Genomic DNA, 23,196 nt, shown 5'->3' on the forward strand with positions numbered 1-23,196 from the left:
TTTTGACTTGTTTGCGCGCTTCGGTATGTTCCGGAACGTAATAGATCGACGTAAACTGATCCGTAGTCCTGGCGAGAGCTAGGCAGGCAGTCCGCTAACCTCTTTGGTTCGCCTTAGGGGAAAGTGGGGCTGTTACAACCGTGCTTGGAGTAGGCCATTCTCGAATTGCTTTAACTTTCTCCTCGTCCACTTTGATTCCCTGTTTACTCACAACAAAGCCTAGGAAGACAAGTTGATCAGTACAAAAGGAGCACTTCTTAAGGTTAGCATAGAGCTTTTCCCTTTGAAGTACATCAAGAACAAGCTTCACATGTTCAACATGCTCATCTAAGCTCCTACTATAAATCAGGATATCGTCAAAATATACAACTACAAATTTTCCAAGGAATGGACGAAGTACGTGGTTCATCAACCTCATGAACGTACTAGGTGCATTAGTTAGTCCAAATGGCATAACTAACCACTCGTACAAGCCATGTTTGGTTTTAAAGGCCGTTTTCCATTCATCCCCCTCTTTCATCCTAATTTGATGATAACCGCTTTTTAGATCAATTTTAGTGAAAATCACAGCACCATATAGCTCATCTAACATATCATCAAGTCTAGGAATAGGGTGACGATATTTTACCGTTATTGCATTAACGGCCCTACAGTCAGTGCACATTCGCCAACTTCCATCCTTTTTAGGCACCAACATGACGGGAACCGCACATGGGCTCAAGCTTTCTCGTGCCCATCCCTTTGCTAGAAGCTCTTCGATTTGGCGTTGGAGCTCCTTTGTCTCATCTGGACCCATTTTGTAGGCTGGTCTGTTAGGAAGTGGGGCACCTGGAACCAAGTCAATTTGATGCTCAATTCCCCTTATTGGTGGTAGTCCATTTGGAATCTCATCGGGAAAGACATCCTCATAATCCTGCAAAAGAGAGACAATACTAGATGGTAGAGTGTTAGTAAGATCACTTCCAACACCTCTTTGCACAAAAGTACAAAGATGGGTGTATTAACACTCAAAGCTTTTCTTACTATATTGGCTTTTATCAATAGACTTTGCCTTTTCTCTCTCTTTTCAATTTTGGCCGGCTCACTATATGTCTTTTTCCTCTCAATTTTTCTCGGCCTTATCATTTCCTGTTGAGCTCTCGATTTTTTCTATTTTTTTCTTCTCATTCTCAAGCTCGCTCTCCTTGTTCAGGCTTTCTTGATCTTCACGAACTTGGATAGGAGTGAGTGGCACAAGCACAATCCTCTTCTCGCCTTGCTTGAAGGAGTATTTATTGGTAATGCCATCGAATGTAACTCCCTTGTCGAATTGCCATGGTCTCCCCAATAGTATGTGACATGCTTGCATAGGGACCACGTCGCATAACACCACGTCCTCATACTTTCCAATTCGGAAAGGTACTTGGACTTGCTTGGTCACACGAACATCCCCACTATCATTCAACCATTGCAAACGATAAGGTGTTGGATGTCGTAGAGTGGGTAGTGCTAGTTTCTCCACCATCAAGGCACTAGCGACGTTAGCACAACTACCTCCATCTATGATCAAACTACATACCTTGCCTTTGATATAGCAACGGGTGTAGAAAATGTTCTCCCTTTGTGCATGGTCGGCAGCTTTCACTTGGGTTGCTAAGGCTCGTCTGACAACGAGTCCAACTCGTTCATCGACGGGTAATGCTTCCTCTTCTTCCTCTTCTTCCTCAAGGGATGGCAACTCCTCCTTCTCATCCTCATCATCGGTGAAAAACTCACCATTGGGTAAGATGATCATAGTGCGTTGGTTCGGGCATTGGCTAGCAATATGCCCTCGGCCTTGGCATTTGAAGCATCTAGTATCTCGATTTCGCCCCATGCTCGACTCAATGGCAGTCTTTGGTGTTGCCGTAGACTCCCACTTAGTCATATCCGGCCTTGGTCTTGAAGGGATGGAATTACTCGGCCCTTTATCCTCTTTCTTTGGTGGTGTAGTTCGGAGATAAGAGGGTGAAAAGTTGGAGTAACTCCGAGTCGAACCCCTCCTCTTAATCCTCCTTTCAATCTTGATGGCCTTTTCCACCAAATCCCCAAGTTCCACATAGTGGTGTAACTCTACTTGGTCAGCGATTTCGGGCCTTAGTCCGTTCAAGAAGCGTGCCATTGTTGCTTCTCGATCCTCCATGATGTCTGCCCGTAGCATGAGTATTTCCATTTCTTTGTGATAGTCCTCGACACTTCGTGCTCCTTGGTTGAGGCTTTGAAGCTTTTGGTACAAGTCACGGTAGTAGTGACTAGGTACGAAACGCTTCCTCATTAGTCGTCTTAGCTCTGTCCAAGTTTGTATGGTAGGTTCACGACTCCTCCTTCGACTAGTGGAGAGTTGATCCCACCACACAACGGCGTAGTCGGTGAATTCGACCACGGCCAACTTGACCTTTTGCTCTTCCGAGTAAGTATTGCAGTCGAAAACAAGTTCAATCCGCTTCTCCCACTCTAAGTAGGCATCAGGGTCTGATCGTCCTTGGAAAGGCGGAATTTTCATCTTTATGCCCGGAATGTGGTCATTTGAAGGCCTAGCATCACGCTTGGACCTACTTTGCTTATGCTCATAGTTGTTGTCTGAGTTAGAGTCGCTAGACTCATATGCATAAGCCTTTCCACGGCTGCCTTTGGAGCTTCCATGAGACAACTCTAAGCTGTCAATGCGTTGGTGCATCAGTTCAAGTTTTTGGTCCATCATGCGTCCCAATTCGCCTTTGATTGCTTCTGTGAAAAGTTTAAGATCAAAAGCTTGGGAGCTTGCTCCCCCCTCGTTAGCCATGGTAGGGTAAAAAAAAATAATAATAATGGAAAGAAGCAAAGTTTATCTCGCACACTTCCTCACGTGTTTACTCTCGCTCTCGTGTTTGAACACTCTAAGAACTCACCAAGGTATTTTCAAGGCTCCTCGGTCAACTCCTCGAAGAAGTTAGAACTCCTTCTAGTGTGGATCGACTTACCAACCAGGGTCACAAGATTGTAGCACTTTGAACGAAAAAAGAACAAAAGATGAAGGGACTGACCACGACTCAATGAATGACTCAAAGTTGAATTTTAAGGATCCTAGACAAAAACTCTACCCAAAACTGGAATTTTGAGCTGCTGGTTGCTGCATTTCTGGGCAGTGTTTTGGTAGATAAATGGACACTTAGAGGATTCAGAATGACACTTAAAACTAACCTAATGATGCACGAAAATTTCCAGAATTAATGATTGGACAGAAATTCCCCAATGGTTGCAAAGATGGAATCCGAATGGAAGATGAATTTGTGTTGTGGTAGGACTGTTTTGGAAACCCAAGGCTGACTTTTCTTCTTTAATCCTTTGGAAACAAGGATTAGTCTTCCTATTTGCTGGTTCCCATAAATTCTAAGGTCAAGTTCAAGATTGGAACTGATTTGGTTGTTTTTGGGAACAATGGTGGAAAATTTGACTTGAACAGGTTGGAAAATTTGACTTGAATAGGTTGGGAAATTTGACTTGAATAGGCTGAATATTCTTCTTCTTCCTTTGTTTTTGTTTTCTAATCAGCCAAGAAGAGCCAAATTTCGTGGCTAAAATGTTCTTAGTCAAGAAAGAAGATTGTTGTGGTGAAGACAAGGATTTTGGCAGCTGAAAATTTGCAGCCTTGTTGTTTACCAAGATTTGGTTCCCAAAACCTAGAAACTTCAAGATTCTTTCAAGAATTCAAGATGTTAATTCCCAGAATTCAAGAAACACAAAATTGAAGATGATTTCCTCCCTAAACAATCCAAGATTTCACGATTTGATCAAGACAGATTTTGGTTGGCTTCAAGAATCCCAACTAAAGTTCCAAGAACTTCAAGATTGTGGTTTTAAACAATCAGGAACTTCAAGAAACCCAAGTTTTGGTCAAGACAGATTTCCAGGAATTTTTGTAAGGTTAGCCAGCTATTTTTTTTTTGTATGTAAACAAGAACACAAGGTAATAACTAGATAGGACTCTAAAACCCTTGCTACAAACTGATTTTTTTCGGATGAACAGTAACCTCGAATGATCAAATAGAACAAAAGACTGGAATTGAATGGATATAACAGGATAGAAACAAGACTGAAACAAGGAATCAAGAATAAGACACAAAAAAAAAGGCTGGACCAAACCAGGCTAACCACAGCAATTAACAACAACTAGACACAAGTTTATGTCGTAACAAATCTGGAAAAATAACGCAAGAACACGAAGTAACAAATCTGGAAATTGCAGATAGCAACTTAGAACACGAAAACAGAATTTTCGACAACTTGACTCGAAAAGCAAATAAAAAAAAAGGATATAACGTGATACCTCTTAATTAGCTCTGATACCAACTGATACGAACGTCGCCAACCTTGTGACGAAACCCGTAAAAGATTAGCTTCAGGATCGACAAGAGGACACCAAGTTTGAAGCGGATGACCTCAACCCGTTAATCACGTGGTTAACGAACCTTGGTATAATGGTAGAAGACGCCACAACCTAGTGCGATTCTAGATTGATAAGTCACGAACACCTAGAGAAATTCTAAGGTATTCAAGAAGCCTTGGAGAAACCAAGAAAACTCTCAAAATCTGATTTATTGATTGAATGCCTAAACCATTGGAAGTGTGGGCTATTTATAGCCTTACATAGAGATGAACAACTAAATGTGGAACTAGTCTAGAGTTGTGGTCTTGACTAAGACTAACAATTGTAGGCTTGACTATTCCATAAGACTAAGAATTGTGGGCTTGACCAAACCTTATGAGGTCATCCCTTAGGTAAACAACCTTATGAGGTCATTGCTTAGGTAAATAACCTTATGAGATCATCGCTTAGGTAAATAAAGCAAGGCTATGGACCATTAAGCCCTTATTACAATGACTTAACTAAAACAGCAAATGTGACTAGAGAAGGGTCACCCATGTTCTCTTTGGCGTGCACTACATGGATGACTTTCATTCCTTCATGCTCAAGCCCCTCAATGACCTTGGGGACAATTTCTTGGCCTTGTATCTCATGAACAAGTCCTTGGAGTTCCTTCCTCATCTTGTTAGCTCGTGCTCGAGTTACGGGTCCTAGGGGAACTCGAATAGTTCGCACTGGTGTCTCTTGGTTCGTATCACGATTCCTCTTTTCTTTCTTTTTTTCATTTTTTTGTTTTCTGCCCTTTTTTTTTACTGCAGCTAACAACCAAATGGAGTCTCCTTCTTTTTTCCAGATTTGGGTTCGGCCAATTCACACAAAAAAGAACTATAAAGAACTCCAAGAATTTCAAGTTTATGGTCAAGGAATTCAAGAAACTCAAGATTCTTGTAGGCTCTCTTCCAGATTCACAAATACCAACAAGTTTGCCAAAATTCAGTTTAGAAAGTTAAGAAAACAACTTGGATGAACCAAACAAAGCTTGGACAGATTTGGAAACAAGAACTCTTGCGCACAAATGAAACCCAAGCCGCCAAAAGCAAACCTTAGCCGCCAAGAAACCCTAGCCATCGCCCACTTGCTTTCTTATAGCTTCGGCTTAGGCTATCTACTTGGACAGAATTTGGGTGCAACAAGGATACAAGATGCGGTCAGATTGTCAATGGCAACAACAACACACACATGGCAGATTTGACGCAAAACAATGAGCTCTAGCGAAGAGGAAAACCCTTGCTGCGCAAGACCCTAGCCGCACAGGAAACCCTAGCCGTCGCCCTTTCTTTTCTTGTGGCTTCGGGTATGACAAAAGACTTGGCAAAATTGGTACCACAAAAGGTACAAAACTCGGTCAGATTAGAACTAATAACAAGGGTTAAATACCAAAAACCACCTGTGGTTTGCCTAATGTTCATTTTACCTCCCTATGGTTTGGAAACCTACAATTTGACTCCCTGTCATTTCAACTAAAGTAAAAGTCTAACGGAAAACATCTAAACTAACATCTGAAAGGAAAATGTCAAAATTGCCCCTCTATAAGGGTTTTGGGTTAAGTACCAAAAACCCCCCTGTGGTTTGTCAAATGTACATTTTACCTCCCTATGGTTTGAAAATATACAATTTAACTCCCTGTCGTTTCACCTAAAGTGAAAATCTAACAGAAATTCCGTTAAATACACTTTAGTTAAAACGACAGGGAGTCAAATTGTAGGTTTCCAAACCATAGGGAGGTAAAGTGAACATTAGGCAAACCACATGGGGGTTTTTGGTATTTAACCCCTAATAACAATAACGCACGACTTGGACAGATTTGGAGTTGTACGATGAACAAATTCACGACTCAACAACACTAGGCAAGTTTCGGCCAGATTTGTAACACCACTTTGGACAGAATTTTTTCACCAAGCTATGGCACAAATCATGGTCAGATTGGGCACAACTTATGACCAGAAATTGGACGCAACAACGAAGTACCAAACAGCGAACAGACTTGTAACACAAGGAAACACATGGACAGGAATTTTTTTTCTTCTTTTTTTGTAAGACAAGGCAGCGGAAACAAGGAAAACTAAGACAAAATAACGGATATAAGGGAAGATACCTCAACCAAAGCTCTGATACCAACTGATACGGTCCTCGATCAACTCGTTTCGAGACACATAACACGTTTGCCCAAGGATCTAGCGAGGTTGTCCAACGCTTGGATTGCGGAACCTAAAATCAAATGGACGACACGATTTGATTGAAGGCGGTAAAACGACGACTCCAATCGAGGTGATTACTCAAGTGGATAGGTCGGTAGAACAATCAAGGACGATCACGAGATTGCTCAAGATACCTTGCCAATGCAAGTAATAGAATTGCACTCTCCATGTAAGAGAAATAAAAACAAAATTTATTATCATAAAATGGCTACCATCAAACCTTACAAAGCAAGCCTTTTATAGGCTAAGGGTTACTAAAACCCTAAGGGAAACAGGAAAGAGAATTCGGCCATCTTGGGTTACCCTAACACTAAGACCTAGGCCCTATTCGGCCAACTCACTTGGAGGCCCACTTGAGCTTTCATGGGCTTGGATCATGGTGTAGATAACTTGATTGTCTCCTTCCAAGCCTTCAATATCTCTATGAAAGCCTTGGGTCAGGGCCGCCATCCATCTCGCCATCCGTGCACGCATCAGCTTGTGTCTAGTTGTGTTGGTCGTCCTTGTTTGTCCCGGAATCAAATAGAAACAAAAAAAAAAAGGAAGGAAGCTAGCCACTAGGGTCCTTGCGCTATTATCGTGTCTTGTGTTTGCATTTGTAGCAATCTGTCTAGCTTTCTCCTTCATTATTTGCTGATTAGTATATGTCCAGATATTGGGTCCATTCTGGTTGGTTGTTGTGTTGTTAGGGCCATGTAAACAACCCAGCAACTATCAAAAAAAAAAAGAGAAAATCGCATACCTGGTCATTGTGGCCTTGAAGTCATTGCTGGTGTGACAGCTCCACCTCCTCCTAAGGCGAACCAAAGGGTTCGGCGGACCGCCTGCCCAACTCTTGTCAGGACTCAGTCGTTCACTTCAATCAAATCCAGAATACAACCATAGGAATAACATAACAACAATCCAAAACTTAAGCGAAACTTATATACCTTGCTATCTCAAAAGGAAATACAACTGTCGAATATACAAAGGTTCTCAATTCACCATACAACCAGCCCGTGCCAAGCACTAGGGCGAGAACCATTACAAAAAAAAAAACCAAGAGCTAGACCAAGCTAGTCTATACGGGCTCTCATCCTTGCTCACCTTTCCCTGCTAAGGAAAACAAAACTAAAGGAATGAGCTAAAAACTCAGCGAGATTCTATACACGGAAACAAGTAATTAAACAAGGACATTAATCATGTAATAACAAATAATACAGAAAACATGTCGAATATAAAGCAAGGATAATACATTCATTAAAAGGATACAGGCTCACAAGGAGTAATTCGTTCGTTCGTTCCCCATTCATTCCCTTATTCCTTTAATTATTTAAAAAATGCATTTTTGTAAGTAAAACCCCTCGTTTTTTACGTTCGTTTGTTCATTCTCATTCACCTCCTCCTGAACGTTGGCCAGGCTTTTCACCCCCATCCGGACGTTGGCCGGACTCCACCCGAGTATACCAAACGTTCACCCAGGTCACCAAATCGCCCGACCGAGTCCGCTTCTGGCTCGAGTCAATCAGTAACAAGGGCAAGGGCCCAGTTCAGCCAAAAGGCTTACAATCATGCGCAACTAATATTTCAACATTTAATCACCGAAAATTTCATATTTATTTAGGTCGAGTACGATAAAGTACACACTCACCTAGTAAAAGTTCATTTTAGAAATCATAGAAAATAATTAACATTTAATCAAATATTCACAAATAATCACATAGTCACAACAATCCACATAGTCATAGAAACAAAACGTATATAGAACACTCACCTATTTAAGCAAAATAATGTCCAAAGTATCCTCCCGGATAACACTCTCAATCACCAAGGAACCCTAATAATAGCCAAGAGAAAATATTACAGTTAAACCCCTCCAAAGTTTAAGTGAACCAAAGAAAATTCGAATAACTACTAGTACAAAGTATAAGTATAGTTTTGGAAGTGAAAAGAGTACATTTAAACCAAAGGCTATGAGTAAAATATTTGTAAAACTTATGCTTGCTCGTAAAACTTTGAAATCTCCATTTAAGTTGAAGTGACAAAGAAAACGTACTCCGAGCAGTCATTATTTTATTTCTCAAGGGTATAAGTTCGGCCAAATCCTTACTTATATACCTCGGTAAAAAAAGATGCAAATATCCTAGATGGTTCAAGTGATATTCACTCTTAACCCTTACTCAAGTTGCAAGTATAGTTCTCTAGTTCTCGAGCGTAAATTTGGGCAGCATGCCCTTTGTATTTTCCTATTTCCAGCCATTTATGGCTTCATTATTTTCCTCAGCCAATCCCAAAGTTATACACAATATAAATTCATTACAATAGCCATTCAATAGGCTCAAAGTCATATGAGTACAAAATCAAGTTAACAACATGTGTGGAAATGAGATTTAACAAAAGACAGATTTGACATGTTTTTGCGTAACGGTCACAACCAAAGCTATGCTTATCAAATTGGGATGAAACTTATACCGTTTCGAAGCTAACACAAAGGCCTACAATTCTCATAAAGATCACTTAGTCAAATTTTCAGTGTAATCTAGTCAAATTCCCAGTTCACAGAACCAAATTCCAACTAGTTGGCTAATTAACTGTACTACCTTTAAAGTCCGTTTAAGGCTACCAAAGTCCGTTTAAGGCATTCTTGGAGGCGTTAAAAAGCTAGGACAGAGTACTAAAACTTTCATGTTTTGGAAAATGGCTAAATCAGCATAGATCATAGTGAATAGACACGGTCAACTGGATGAACTGTCTAAAACGGATCACTGGATGCATTCTAGGGCAGTGAGGGTATTTTGGTCTTTTCATAGGCTACGTTACTCCAATTGGGCTGAAATTTTGTAGGCAATATAAAACATCATTCTCTACAACTTTCATGTTTTATGCTAAGCCTAATTCGGCCTCTAACATAAGGCACTGAAACCGGACAGAACTGAAGCATACAATTCCAGAAATCTAGAATTTTGGGATTTCAAGGGCAATCTCTTCATTTTCTTGATTCAATCACTACCACAACCTCTTATACAAGCCTATATACATCATATACCACTTCCACAACAAGTAGAAGAAGGAAATCAGTCAAACCCTAGCTTACATACATCACCCCAAAATCATCACAACAACTTGCATAGCTACTAATCTAACCAAAACATGAGTTATATAACATCTTAAACAAAAATAAAAGAACCAAAGCCATGGGTCAGACTTTATATCTCAACAAAAGGGCTTGCAAGAGTAATACTTCACCTCCTCTTGAAATTTTTGGTTCCCTTAGCTTCCCAAGTTCACAACTCACAAGTTAATCGGTTTAGAATCTTGTTTCTTTCACTCAAATGGTGCAAATCAAGATAGATTGAAGATTTTTCTTTCTTACTCTCTCTCTCTCTCTCTCTCTCTCTCTCTCCCTTGCTCGACCAAAATAGAAAGAAATGAAGGAAAATAAGCTGAAATGAAGGATAAAAGAACAAGGAAAAAAATTAATCAAAGGGCCATAGGTGTCACTACCAAAGCCATGCAAATTTTTCTCTCTTTCCCTTGCATTTTTGGCCACAAATTTTAGCCATATGGATGAGTATGAGGGGGCATATTTTGTAAAAATATCAAGGGTATGTGGTGGTAAGGAAGTGGTGGTCAAGTGGTGGGTTCAATCGGTAGTAATTGATACCCGTCAGTTTGACGTGATTTCTCTTAAATCGCGTATACTAGGGTTTTTAGCTTATAATCACTAACTTATTATTATCACTGCTAGTCATATAGTATTTCCTCATCCAAAAGTCACTTTTACCTATCAAATTTGATCCTCACTCCGCACCGAACAATCATACTACGGGAAAACGTGAAACCCTAATTCGCTCTTAACTTGAAAACGAAAAGTGAAACCCTACTTCCTAGGTTCATTTGCACCTATTGAGGAATGATTGGGTAGTAGGGCCATAGTAAATGAATAATTTCTAAATAAAAGGCATTTTTAAGAAAAAACGTGAGGAAATTTACAATTTCAGTAATTAAAATTAGGGTTTCAATTAAAATGTGAGGGATTTAAGAAAACCGGTTGGTCACAAGTAAATTAGGGTTTTTGATTAAAATTTTAGGGTTTCTAGTCTTTTAAAACAAAATAAGGTTTTAAATCAAACCCAAAGAAATACACTTTAGTATTTTCTTTACAAACAACCTCCTAATTTTCGGGGTATCACAGCTGGAATTTGATTGTTGGGGCTGTTGAACCTGTTTACTCTTGTTCTTGAACTTTTGTGTTGTTTTCTTGCAAAACTTGAATATCAAAACATCCTTGGGTGAGTTCTTGAGCTTCTTGAACAAATTTCTTGAAAATCTTGGCCTACCAAAGACTGATTTGGAAGTTCTTGAAACCAGAATTATGGTGTTCCTAATACTTAGAACAAACTTCAGCCTTGCCTTGGCACTTCTTGGATATTGAACCAAACTCCAGGAATTTTTTTCTTGGGACTGGAATTGAGTCATGCAAAAAAAAAAAGGAAGACAGAAAAGAAACTTATTCGGCCATCCCAAACCATTCCCCAAAAGCTCTTAACCGACTCCACAGCCCACTTAATATACAATCCAGCCTTCCATCAACCGATCTCCACCGCCCCCATATAACCAATTCAATAAACAATTCAGTTTCCCAAACACATTCGGCCACAACACAACTCATTTCCCAAGCCTTGACCGACCTTGACCGCCCACAATTCAATAACCCATTCAGTTTTTCAGATTCTGTTTCACATTCGGCTACCCCACCAAACCCGCCGCCCACATAACAACCAATTCAGCTTCTACACCCACAAAGCCAACCGCCACATCGTGATCCTAGGCCGAACCAGCCCGCATTCCTGAAGCTATTGAGCATCATTTTGTGATCCGATTGTGATACGAACCAAGGGACACCATTGCGAACTATTCGAGTTCCCCTAGGACCCGTGACTCGAGCACGAGCTAAGAAGATGAGGGAGGAACTCCAAGGGCTTGTTCGTGAGATACAAGGCCAAGAAATTGTCCCCAAGGTCATTGAGGGACTTGAGCATGAAGAAATGAAGGCCATCCATGTAGTGCACGTCAAAGAGAACCATGCGTGACCCTTCTCTAGTCACATTTGCTGTTTTAGTTAAGTCATTGTAATAAGGGTTTAATGGTCCATAGCCTTGCTTTATTTACCTAAGGGATGACCTCATAAGATTATTTACCTAAGGGATGACCTTATAAGGTTCAGTCAAGCCCATAATTCTTAGTCTTATGGAAATAGTCAAGTCTACAATTCTTAGTCTTAGTCAAGCCCACAATTCTAGACTAGTTCCATATTATTTAGTTTTTTCATCTCTATGTAAGGCTATAAATAGCCCATACTTCCAACGGTTTTAGGCATTCAATCAATAAATCAAAATTTGAGAGTTTTCTTGGTTTCTCCAAGGCTTCTTAAATACCTTAGAATTTCTCTAGGTGTTCGTGACTTATCAATCTAGAATCGCACTAGGTTGTGGCGTCTTCTACCATTATACCAAGGTTCGTTAACCACGTGATTAACAGGTTGAGGTCATCTACTCCAAACTTGGTGTCCTCTTGTTGATCCTGAAGCTAATCTTTTACGGGTTTCGTCACAAGGTTAGCGACGTTCATATCAGTTGGTATCCAGATCTAGTTAAGAGGTATCACATTATATCCCTTTATTTATTTCTTTTTCGAGTCAAGTTGTCCAAAATTCTGTTTTCGTGTTCTAAGTTTGCTATCCACAATTTCCAGATTTGTTACATCGTGTTCTTGCGTTATTTTTCCAGATTTATCGAGTCATAAACTTGCGTCTAGTTGTTGTTAATTGCTGTGGTTAGCCTTGTTTGGTCCAGCCTTTTTTTTTTGTGTCTTATTCTTGATTCTTTGTTTGTGTTTGTGTCTTGTTTCTATCCTATTATATCCATTCAATTCCAGTCTTTTGTTCTATTTGATCATTCGAGGTTACTGTTCATCCGAAAAAATCAGTTTGTAACAAGGGTTTTAGTGTCCTATCTAGTTGTTACCTTGTGTTCTTGTTGTTTACATAAAATATATATATATATATATAGCTGGCTGACCTCACAAAATTATTGGAAATCTGTCTTGATCAAAACTTGGGTTTCTTGAAGTTCTTGATTGTTCTTGAAGCCAACCAAAATCTGTCTTGATCAAATTGTGAAATCTTGGATTGTTTGGAGAGGAAATCATCTTCAATTTCGTGTTTCTTGAATTCTTGAAAGAATCTTGAAGTTTCTGGGTTTTGAGAACCAAATCTTGGTAAACAACAAGGCTGCAAAATTCTAGCTACCAAAATCCTTGTCTTCACCACAACAATCTTCTTTCTTGATCAAGCGTATTTTAGCCACGAAATTTGACTTTTCTTGGCTGATTACAAAACAAAAGCAAAGGAAGAAAAAGAACATTCAGCCATGAAATTTGACTCTTGAAAGCTAGCCTTCCTAAGCCACGAAATTTGACTCTTGAAAGCTTACAAATTTGACCATTGATTGTGATAAATGCCCTCCTAAAAGCTGACCATCGAAATATTGGTGTCTAAGAGGCCCCACGTCAAGTCAATTTTTTTTTTCAGCTTATTCAAGTCAAATTTTCCAACCTATTCAAAGTCAAATTTTCCAAACCGTTCAAGTCAAATTTTCGTTCCCAAAAATAACCAAATTAGTTCCAATCTTGATCTTGACCTTAGAATTCGTGGGAACCAATAAATAGGAAGACTAATCCTTGTTCCAAAGGATTAAAGAAGAAAAGTCAGCCTTGGGTTTCCAAAACAATCCCACCGCAACACAAATTCCTTTTCCATTCGGATTCCATCTTTGCAACCGTTGGGGAATTTCTGTCCAATCATTAATTCTAAAAATTTTCGTGCATCATTAGGTTAGTTTTAAGTGTCATTCTGAATCCTCTAAGTGTCCATTTACCTACCAAAACACTAACCAGAAATGCAGCAACCAGCAGCTCAAAATTCCAGTTTTGGGTAGAGTTTTGTCTAGGATTCTTAAAATTCAACTTTGAGTCATTCATTGAGTCGTGGTCAGTCCCTTCACCTTTTATTTATTTATTTATTTTTTCGTTCAAAGTGCTACAATCTTGTGACCTTGTTTGGTAAGTTGATCCACACTAGAAGGAGTTCTAACTTCTTCGAGGAGTTGACCGAGGAGCCTTGAAAACACCTTGGTGAGTTCATTAGAGTGTTCAAACACGAGAGCAAGAGTAAACACGTGAGGAAGTGTGCGAGATAAACTTTGTTTCTTTCCATTATTATTTTTTTTTACCCTATACTTCACCATGGCTAATGAGGAGGAAGCAAGCTCCCAAGTTTTTGATCTTAAACTTTTCATAGAAGCAATCAAACACGAATTGGGACGCATGATGGACCAAAAACTTGAACTGATGTACCAACGCATTAACAACTTAGAGTTGTCTCATGGAAGCTCCAAAGGCAGCCGTGGAATGGCTTATGCACATGAGTCTAGCGACTCTAACTCAGGCAACAACTGTGAGCATAAGCAAAGTAGGTCCAAGCGTGATGCTAGGCCTTCAAATGACCACATTCCGGGCATAAAGATGAAAATTCAACCCTTTCAAGGACGATCAGACCCCGATGCCTACTTAGAGTGTGAGAAGCGGATTGAACTTGTCTTCGACTGCAATACTTACTCGGAGGAGCAAAAGGTCAAGTTGGTCGTGGTCGAATTCACCGACCATACCGTTGTGTGGTGGGATCAACTCTCCACTAGTCGAAGGATAAGTCGTGAACCTACCATACAAACTTGGACGGAGCTAAGACAACTAATGAGGAAGCGTTTCGTACCAAGTCACTACTACCGTGACTTGTACCAAAAGCTTCACACCCTCAACCAAGGAGCACGAACTGTCGAGGACTATCACAAGGAAATGGAAATATTCATGCTACGGGCAGACATCATGGAGGATCGAGAAGCAACAATGGCACGCTTCTTGAATGGACTAAGGCCTGAAATCGCTGACCAAGTGGAGTTACACCACTATGTGGAACTTGGGGACTTGGTGGAAAAGGCCATCAAGATTGAAAAAAGGATTAAGTGGAGGGGTTCGATTCGGAGTTACTCCAACTTTTCACCCTCTTATCCCCGAACTACCCCCACCAAAGAAAGAGGATAAAGGGCCGAGTAATTCTACCTTTTCAAGACCGAGGCCGGATATGACTAAGTGGGAGTCTAAGGCAACACCAAAGACTGCCATTGAGTCGAGCATGGGGCGAAATCGAGATACTAGATACTTCAAATGCCAAGGCCAAGGGCATATTGCTAGCCAATGCCCGAACCAATGCACTATATCTTCGTACCCAATGGAGAGTTTTTCACCGATGATGAAGATAAGAATGAGGAGTTGCTATCCCTTGACGAAGAAGAGGAAGCATTGCCCGTCGATGAATGAGTTGGACTCATTGTCAGACGAGCCTTAGCAGGCCAAGTGAAAGCCCCGCTGACCATGCACAAAGGGAGAACATTTTCTGCACCCGTTGCTATATCAAAGGCAAGGTATGTAGTTTGATCATAGATGGAGGTAGTTGTGCTAACATTGCTAGTGCCTTGATGGTGGAGAAACTGGCACTGCCCACTCTACGACATCCAAAACCTTATCGTTTGCAATGGTTGAACAATAGTGGGGATGTTCGTGTGACCAAGCAAGTCCAAGTACCTTTCCGAATTGGAAAGTATGGACGTGGTGTTATGCGACGTGGTCCCTATGCAAGCATGTCACATACTTTCAGGGAGACCATGGCAATTCGACAAGGGAGTTACATTCAATGGTATTACCAATAAATACTCCTTCAAGCAAGGCGAGAAGAGGATTGTGCTTGTGCCACTCACTCCTATCCGAGTTCGTGAAGATCAATAAAGCTTGATCAAGGAGAGTGAGCTTGAGAATGAGAAGAAAAAAATAGAAAAATTTGAGAGCTCAACAAAAAATGATAAGGCCGAGAAAACTGAGAGGAAAAAGACATATGGTGAGCCGGCCAAAATTGAAAAGAAAGAGAAAAGGCAAAATCTATTGATAAAAGCCAATGTAGTAAGAAAAGCTTTGAGTATTAATACACCCATCTTTGTACTTTTGTGCAAAGAGGTTTACAAGTGATCTTACTAACACTCTACCATCTAGTATTGTCTCTCTTTTGCAGGATTATGAGGATGTCTTCTCCGATGAGATTCCAAATGGACTACCACCAATAAGGGGAATTGAGCATCAAATTGACTTGGTTCCAAGTGCCCCACTTCCTAACAAACCAGCCTATAAAATGGGACCAGATAAGATACAGGAGCTCCAACACCAAATCGAAGAGCTTCTAACAAAGGGATGGACACGAGAAAGCTTGAGCCCATGTGCGGTTCCCGTCATCTTGGTGCCTAAAAAGGATGGAAGTTGGCGAATGTGCACTGACTGTAGGGCCGTTAATGCAATAACGGTAAAATATCGTCACCCTATTCCTAGACTTGATGATATGTTAGATGAGCTATATGGTGCTGTGATTTTCACTAAAATCAATCTAAAAAGCAGTTATCATCAAATTAGGATGAAAGAGGGGGATGAATGAAAAACGACCTTTAAAACCAAACATGGCTTGTACGAGTGGTTAGTTATGCCATTTGAACTAACTAATGCACCTAGTACGTTCATGAGGTTGATGAATCATGTACTTTGTCCATTCCTTGGAAAATTTGTAGTTGTGTATTTTGACGACATCTTGATTTATAGTAGGAGCTTAGATGAGCATGTTGAACATGTGAACCTTGTTCTTGATATACTTCGAAGGGAAAAGATCTATGCTAACCTTAAGAAGTGCTCCTTTTGTACTGATCAACTTGTCTTCCTTGGCTTTGTTGTGAGTAAACAGGGAATCAAAGTGGATGAGGAGAAGGTTAAAGCAATTCGAGAATGGCCTACTCCAAGCACGGTGGGTGAGGTACGCAGCTTCCATGGTCTTGCTAGTCTTTATAGACGATTTGTTAAAAATTTTAGTACCATTGTTGCACCTGTAACTGCTGTAATTAAGAAAAATGAGCCATTTGTGTGGGGTGATGCTCAAGAACGTGCTTTCCAAATACTTAAACATCAACTCACACACGCACCACTACTTGCATTGCCATGCTTTGACAAGATGTTTGAAATAGAGTGTGATGCATCTGGGGTGGGTATTGGAGCTGTCCTAATACAAGAGGGCAAACCAATTACATACTTTAGTGAAAAACTCAATGGGGCAGCTTTGAACTATTCCACTTATGATAAGGAGTTGTACTCCTTAATCCGTGCTTTAGAAACTTGGCAACATTACTTGAGACCAAGGAAATTTGTCATACACACTGACCATGAGTTGCTTAAGCACATTAAATCACAACACAAGTTGAATAAGCGTCATGTTAGGTGGATTGCATTTATTGAAACCTTCCCTTATGTGATTAAGTACAAAGTGGGAAAAACTAATGTTGTAGCTGATACATTATCACACCGGTACTCTTTGCTCACTCAACTTGATGCAAGGTTGTTAGGATTTGAATTAGTTAAAGAGTTATACACCAATGACCCAGATTTCTCAGGTATTTATGACTCTTGTGGTTCAGCAACTCAAGGTAAATTCTACATCCTTGATGGATTTCTTTTCTACCTCAATCGACTATGTATACCTAACTGCTCTATTCACTCTTTACTTGTTAGGGAAGCACACGGAGGTGGCTTGATGGGACACTTCGGCGTGGCTAAGACCTTAGCTATCCTTCAAGAGCACTTCCATTGGCCAAGGATGAAGCGAGATGTGGAACGAATGGTGGCTAAATGCATCACTTGCCACAAAGCTAAGTCTAAACTTCAACCCTATGGCCTTTATAGTCCTTTACCTGTACCTAAGGAACCTTGGACGACATTTCCATGGATTTGGTTTTAGGATTGCCTAGGTCAAAGAGGGGAAATGATAGCATCTTTGTTGTTGTTGACAGATTTTCAAAAATGGCCCATTTTATACCACGTCACAAAATAGATGATGCATCACACATTGTTGATTTGTTTTTCAAAGAAATTATTAGATTGCATGGCATGCCTCGGACAATTGTCTCTGATAGGGATGTCAAATTTTTGAGTTATTTTTAGAAAACTTTGTGGGAAAAATTGGGTACCAAATTGCTATTTTCTACTACTACTCACCCACAAACTGATGGCCAAACTGAGGTTGTCAATCGTACACTATCTACACTCTTACGTGCCATCATTAGAAAAAACATTAGAACCTGGGAAGAGTGTTTACCCCACGTTAAGTTTGCATACAATCGCACGGTGCATAGTTCTACTCATTTTTCACCATTTGAAATAGTTTATGGTTTTAACCCTTTAACACCACTAGACTTATCACCTTTACCTTCTTCTGAGCACTTTAACATGGATGGTGCTAAACGAGCAGATTTTGTCAAGAAATTACACGAGCAGGTACGCCTAAACATTGAGCGAATGATGGACCAAGTTGCTCAACGGGTTAACAAGGGACGCCAACGCGTCGTGTTTGAACCTGGTGACTGGGTATGGTTACATCTACGCAAGGAAAGTGATACGAACCAAGAGACACCATTGCGAACTATTCGAGTTCCCCTAGGACCCATAACTCGAGCACGAGCTAAGAAGATGAGGGAGGAACTCCAAGGACTTGTTCGTGAGATACAAGGCCAAGAAATTGTCCCCAAGGTCATTGAGGGACTTGAGCATGAAGGAATGAAAGTCATCCATGTAGTGCACGTCAAAGAGAACCGTGCGTGACCCTTCTCTTGTCACATTTGATGTTTTAGTTAAGTCATTTTAATAAGGGATTAATGGTCCATAGCCTTGCTTTATTTACCTAAGGGATGACCTCATAAGGTTATTTACCTAAGCGATGACCTCATAAGGTTTGGTCAAGCTCACAATTCTTAGTCTTATGAAAATAGTCAAGCCTCCAATTGTTAGTCTTAGTCAAGCCCACAATTCTAGACTAGTTCCACATTATTTAGTTGTTCATCTCTATGTAAGGCTATAAATAGCCCACACTTCCAATGGTTTTAGGCATTCAATCAATAAATCAGATTTTGAGAGTTTTCTTGGTTTCTCCAAGGCTTCTTGAATACCTTAGAATTTCTCTAGGTGTTCGTGACTTATCAATCTAGAATCACACTAGGTTGTGGCGTCTTCTACCATTATACCAAGGTTCGTTAACCACGTGATTAACGGGTTGAGGTCATCCGCTCCAAACTTGGTGTCCTCTTATCGATCCTGAAGCTAATCTTTTACAAGTTTCGTCACAAGGTTGGCGACGTTCGTATCAGTTGGTATCAAGAGCTAGTTAAGAGGTATCATGTTATATCCCTTTATTTATTTCCTTTTCGTGTCAAGTTGTCCAAAATTCTGTTATCGTGTTCTTGCGTTATTTTTCCAAATTTATCGCGTCATAAACTTGCGTCTAGTTGTTGTTAATTGCTGTGGTTAGCCTTGTTTGGTCCAGCCTTTTCTTTTTGGTGTCTTATTCTTGATTCTTTGTTTGTGTTTGTGTCTTGTTTCTATCCTGTTATATCCATTCAATTCCAATCTTTTGTTCTATTTGATCATTCGAAGTTATTGTTCATCCGAAAAAATCAGTTTGTAGCAAGGGTTTTAGAGTCCTATCTAGTTATTACCTTGTGTTCTTGTTGTTTACATACAAAAAAAAAAAAAAGCTGGCTAACCTTACAAAAATTCCTGGAAATCTGTCTTGATCAAAACTTGGGTTTCTTGAAGTTCCTGATTGTTTAAAACCACAATCTTGAAGTTCTTGGAACTTTAGTTGGGATTCTTGAAGCCAACCAAAATCTGTCTTGATCAAATCGTGAAATCATGGATTGTTTGGGGAGGAAATCATCTTCAATTTCGTGTTCCTTGAATTCTGGAAATTAACATCTTGAATTCTTGAAAGAATCTTGAAGTTTCTGGGTTTTGGGAACCAAATCTTGGTAAACAACAAGGCTGCAAAATTCCAGCTGCCAAAATCCTTGTCTTCACCACAATAATCTTCTTTCTTGACTAAGAACATTTTAGCCATGAAATTTGACTCTTCTTGGCTGATTAGAAAACAAAAACAAAGGAAGAAGAAGAACATTCAGCCTTTTTAAGTCAAATTTTCCAACCTGTTCAAGTCAAATTTTCCACCCTTGTTCCCAAAAACAACCAAATCAGTTCCAATCTTGAACTTGACCTTAGAATTCGTGGAACCAGCAAATAGGAAGACTAATCCTTGTTTCCAAAGGATTAAGGAAGAAAAGTCAGCCTTGGGTTTCCAAAACAGTCCTACCGCAACACAAATTCATCTTCCATTCGGATTCCATCTTTGCAACCATTAGGGATTTCTGTCCAATCATTAATTCTGGAAATTTTCGTGCATCATTAGGTCAGTTTTAAGTGTCATCCTGAATCCTCTAAGTGTCCATTTACCTACCAAAACACTGACCAGAAATGCAGCAACCAGCAGCTCAAAATTCCAGTTTTGGGTAGAGTTTTGTCTAGGATCCTTAAAATTCAACTTTGAGTCATTCATTGAGTCGTGGTCAGTCCCTTCATCTTTTGTTCTTTTTTTTCGTTCAAAGTGCTACAATCTTGTGACCCTGGTTGGTAAGTCGATCCACACTAGAAGGAGTTCTAACTTCTTCGAGGAGTTGACCGAGGAGCCTTGAAAACAACCTTGGTGAGTTCATTAGAGTGTTCAAACACGAGAGCGAGAGTAAACATGTGAGGAAGTGTGACTTTTCACAGAAAAAACTTGAACTGATGCACCAACGCATTGACAGCTTAGAGTTGTCTCATGGAAGCTCCAAAGGCAGCCGTGGAAAGGCTTATGCATATGAGTCTAGCGACTCTAACTCAGGCAACAACTGTGAGCCTAAGCAAAGTAGGTCCAAGCGTGATGCTAGGCCTTCAAATGACCACATTCCGGGCATAAAGATGAAAATTCAACCCTTTTAAGGACGATCAGACCCCGATGCCTACTTAGAGTGTGAGAAGCGGATTGAATTTGTCTTCGACTGCAATACTTACTCGGAGGAGCAAAAGGTCAAGTTGGCCGTGGTTGAATTCACCGACTACGCCGTTGTGTGATGGGATCAACTCTCCACTAGCCAGAGGAGGAGTTATGAACCTACCATACAAACTTGGACAGAGCTAAGACGACTAATGAGGAAGCATTTCGTACCAAGTCACTACTACCGTGACTTGTACCAAAAGCTTCAAACCCTCAACCAAGGAGCACGACGTGTCGAGGACTATCACAAGGAAATGGAAATACTCATGCTACAGGCAGACATCATGGAGGATCGAGAAGCAACAATGGCACACTTCTTGAACGGACTAAGGCCCGAAATCGCTGACCAAGTGGAGTTACACCACTATGTGGAACTTGGGGACTTGGTGGAAAAGGCCATCAAGATTGAAAGGAGGATTAAGAGGAGGGGTTTGACTCGGAGTTACTCTAACTTTTCACCCTCTTATCCCCAAACTACACCACCAAAGAAAGAGGATAAAGGGCCGAGTAATTCCACCCCTTCAAGACCAAGGCCGGATATGACTAAGTGGGAGTCTAAGGCAACACCAAAGACTGCCATTGAGTCGAGCATGGGGCGAAATCGAGACACTAGATGCTTCAAATGCCAAGGCCGAGGGCATATTGCTGGCCAATGCCCGAACCAACGCACTATGATCATCTTACCCAAAGGTGAGTTTTTCACCGATGATGAAGATGAGAAGGAGGAGTTGCCATTCCTTGAGGAAGAAGAGGAAGCATTGCCCATCAATGAACGAGTTGGACTCGTTGTCAGACGAGCCTTAGCAACCCAAGTGAAAGCCACCTGAGCTCTTGCCAAGTTCGAACTCGCGGTTCTCCCATTCTCCTACTATGGGTCCTTACTTTGTCCCACCAAACTAGGGCGTAGTCGGTGAATTCAACGGTGGCAACTTTGACTTTTTGTTCCTCGCTATAATCGTAGCATTCGAAGACCATTTCCATGCGGCCTTCCCACTCCAAGTATGCCTCAGGGTCACTCTTGCCTTTGAATGCGGGTACTTGAATCGTAAGTCCCTTTAGTTCATTCTTGGGCGTGTCCTTTCTAGGCTTCTCGGGTCGCTCCTCATCCTCACTAGCGGAGTAGTCTTCGCTATGTGCCTCTTTGGTGCCATGGTTACTCCGGTTGTGGGATCTCGAACGAGAGCCTCGTGTGAGACTCCGGGACAACTCGTCAAAACGAGTGTGCAACTCCTCCATTTGTTGCTCATTGATTCGCCGGAGCTCATTCTTCATTGCGGCGAACAATAATGAGTGATCGGTGGTTGCTTGTTGTTGCTCCATGTCTTTCTTGATGCCCTGCAAAAGGTTAGTAACAAGCAAAGAAAGTGCAAGTATAACCTCACTTCACTCCCTTAGTGTATCACTCACGCTCGTGTATAGCACTCAAGTCGCTCTATTAGACTTACCAAGTACCTTTACCTGTTGGTTTGGGTAGTTGAGAAATGTTGCTCGAGGCCAATAATCGTCACCAACCGTTTTCCGCAAGAGTGAGCAAGAGTGAAGGACACAATTTGGGTGGTACTTTTGAGATGGAGTGGATGAATTTTGGAGGTTTATTGGGGGCGCACAAACGTGGAAAATAATGCTAAGAAGAAAACAAAACCGTAGATTCCTAAGATGTAGGAGTGGTTCCTAAAACGTAGGGGTGAAAGTAGGAGGGGTTTCCTAAGGTGGATGAGAGAATCTAGGTGAGTTTCCTAGAATAGATGAGAAAATGTAGGAGAATTTCCTAAAGTGGATGAGAAAATTTAGGGAAGTGTCCAAGAGTTATCCAAGTATCTTACTTAGTCTCCTAAACTAATTTGGAAAACAAGTTAGAGTTGGAAACTCCTTTGAAGGCCTCTCTTAAGCAACTTCCTAATCCCTCTCCAAAATAGATTGGTTTCTTTTCTCCCTCAACCGAAAATTTCCAGAATTCTTCCCCCCTTAAAACCCTTCCCCAAGTCGGCTACACCCTTATAAAACTCCCTCTCTCACAGCTGCAACTTGCTCTAAGCAATTCGGCTCTCACTACTCCAAGAAACAAGCAATTCGGCCTTCCCCCCTTCAAGACAGCTTTGGTTCTTGTTCCAAGACAATGGCTTCCCAAGACAACGCAAGTAATGTTACCGAAGACTCCCCCAAGCGACGTGCTCAAGAAACTCCCAAGAAATTTACTCCTAAAACAAGAAAGCCTCATATGGATGCAAGATCTTATAAGAAACTTTTTATTCGGAGAGAGGTGCAAGTCTTCAAGACTCAAGATGGTCAAGAACCTCAAGAATCTCAAAGGGTGGTACAAGTGATCAAGGCTCAAGATGATCAATATTTCCAAGAAGAGGTTGGCCAAAACTTTTGAGTTTCTTCTTTTTTGTTTATTCGAATTTCTGGTTGGCTTAGAAACACAATGTAATGGCTGTTGTTTTGGCAATAAAAGAGACACGTTCTTCCTTGTTCGGCCCTTGGTTCCACCCGAACGTTTCTTCTTGCCTTTCTTTTTTTTTTCTGTTTTCATT

General features: G+C 40.7%; 1 pseudogene; it reads right to left on the bottom strand.

Annotated features, from left to right (window-relative positions):
- Positions 1–21,982, bottom strand: part of LOC113722403 (uncharacterized) — a 30,715-nt pseudogene extending 8,733 nt beyond the window's left edge.
- Between the last annotated feature and the right edge of the window lie 1,214 nt (positions 21,983–23,196).

This window comes from Coffea arabica, chromosome 10c (assembly GCF_036785885.1).
Source record: "Coffea arabica cultivar ET-39 chromosome 10c, Coffea Arabica ET-39 HiFi, whole genome shotgun sequence".
In the NCBI taxonomy this organism is placed as follows: Eukaryota; Viridiplantae; Streptophyta; class Magnoliopsida; order Gentianales; family Rubiaceae; genus Coffea; species Coffea arabica.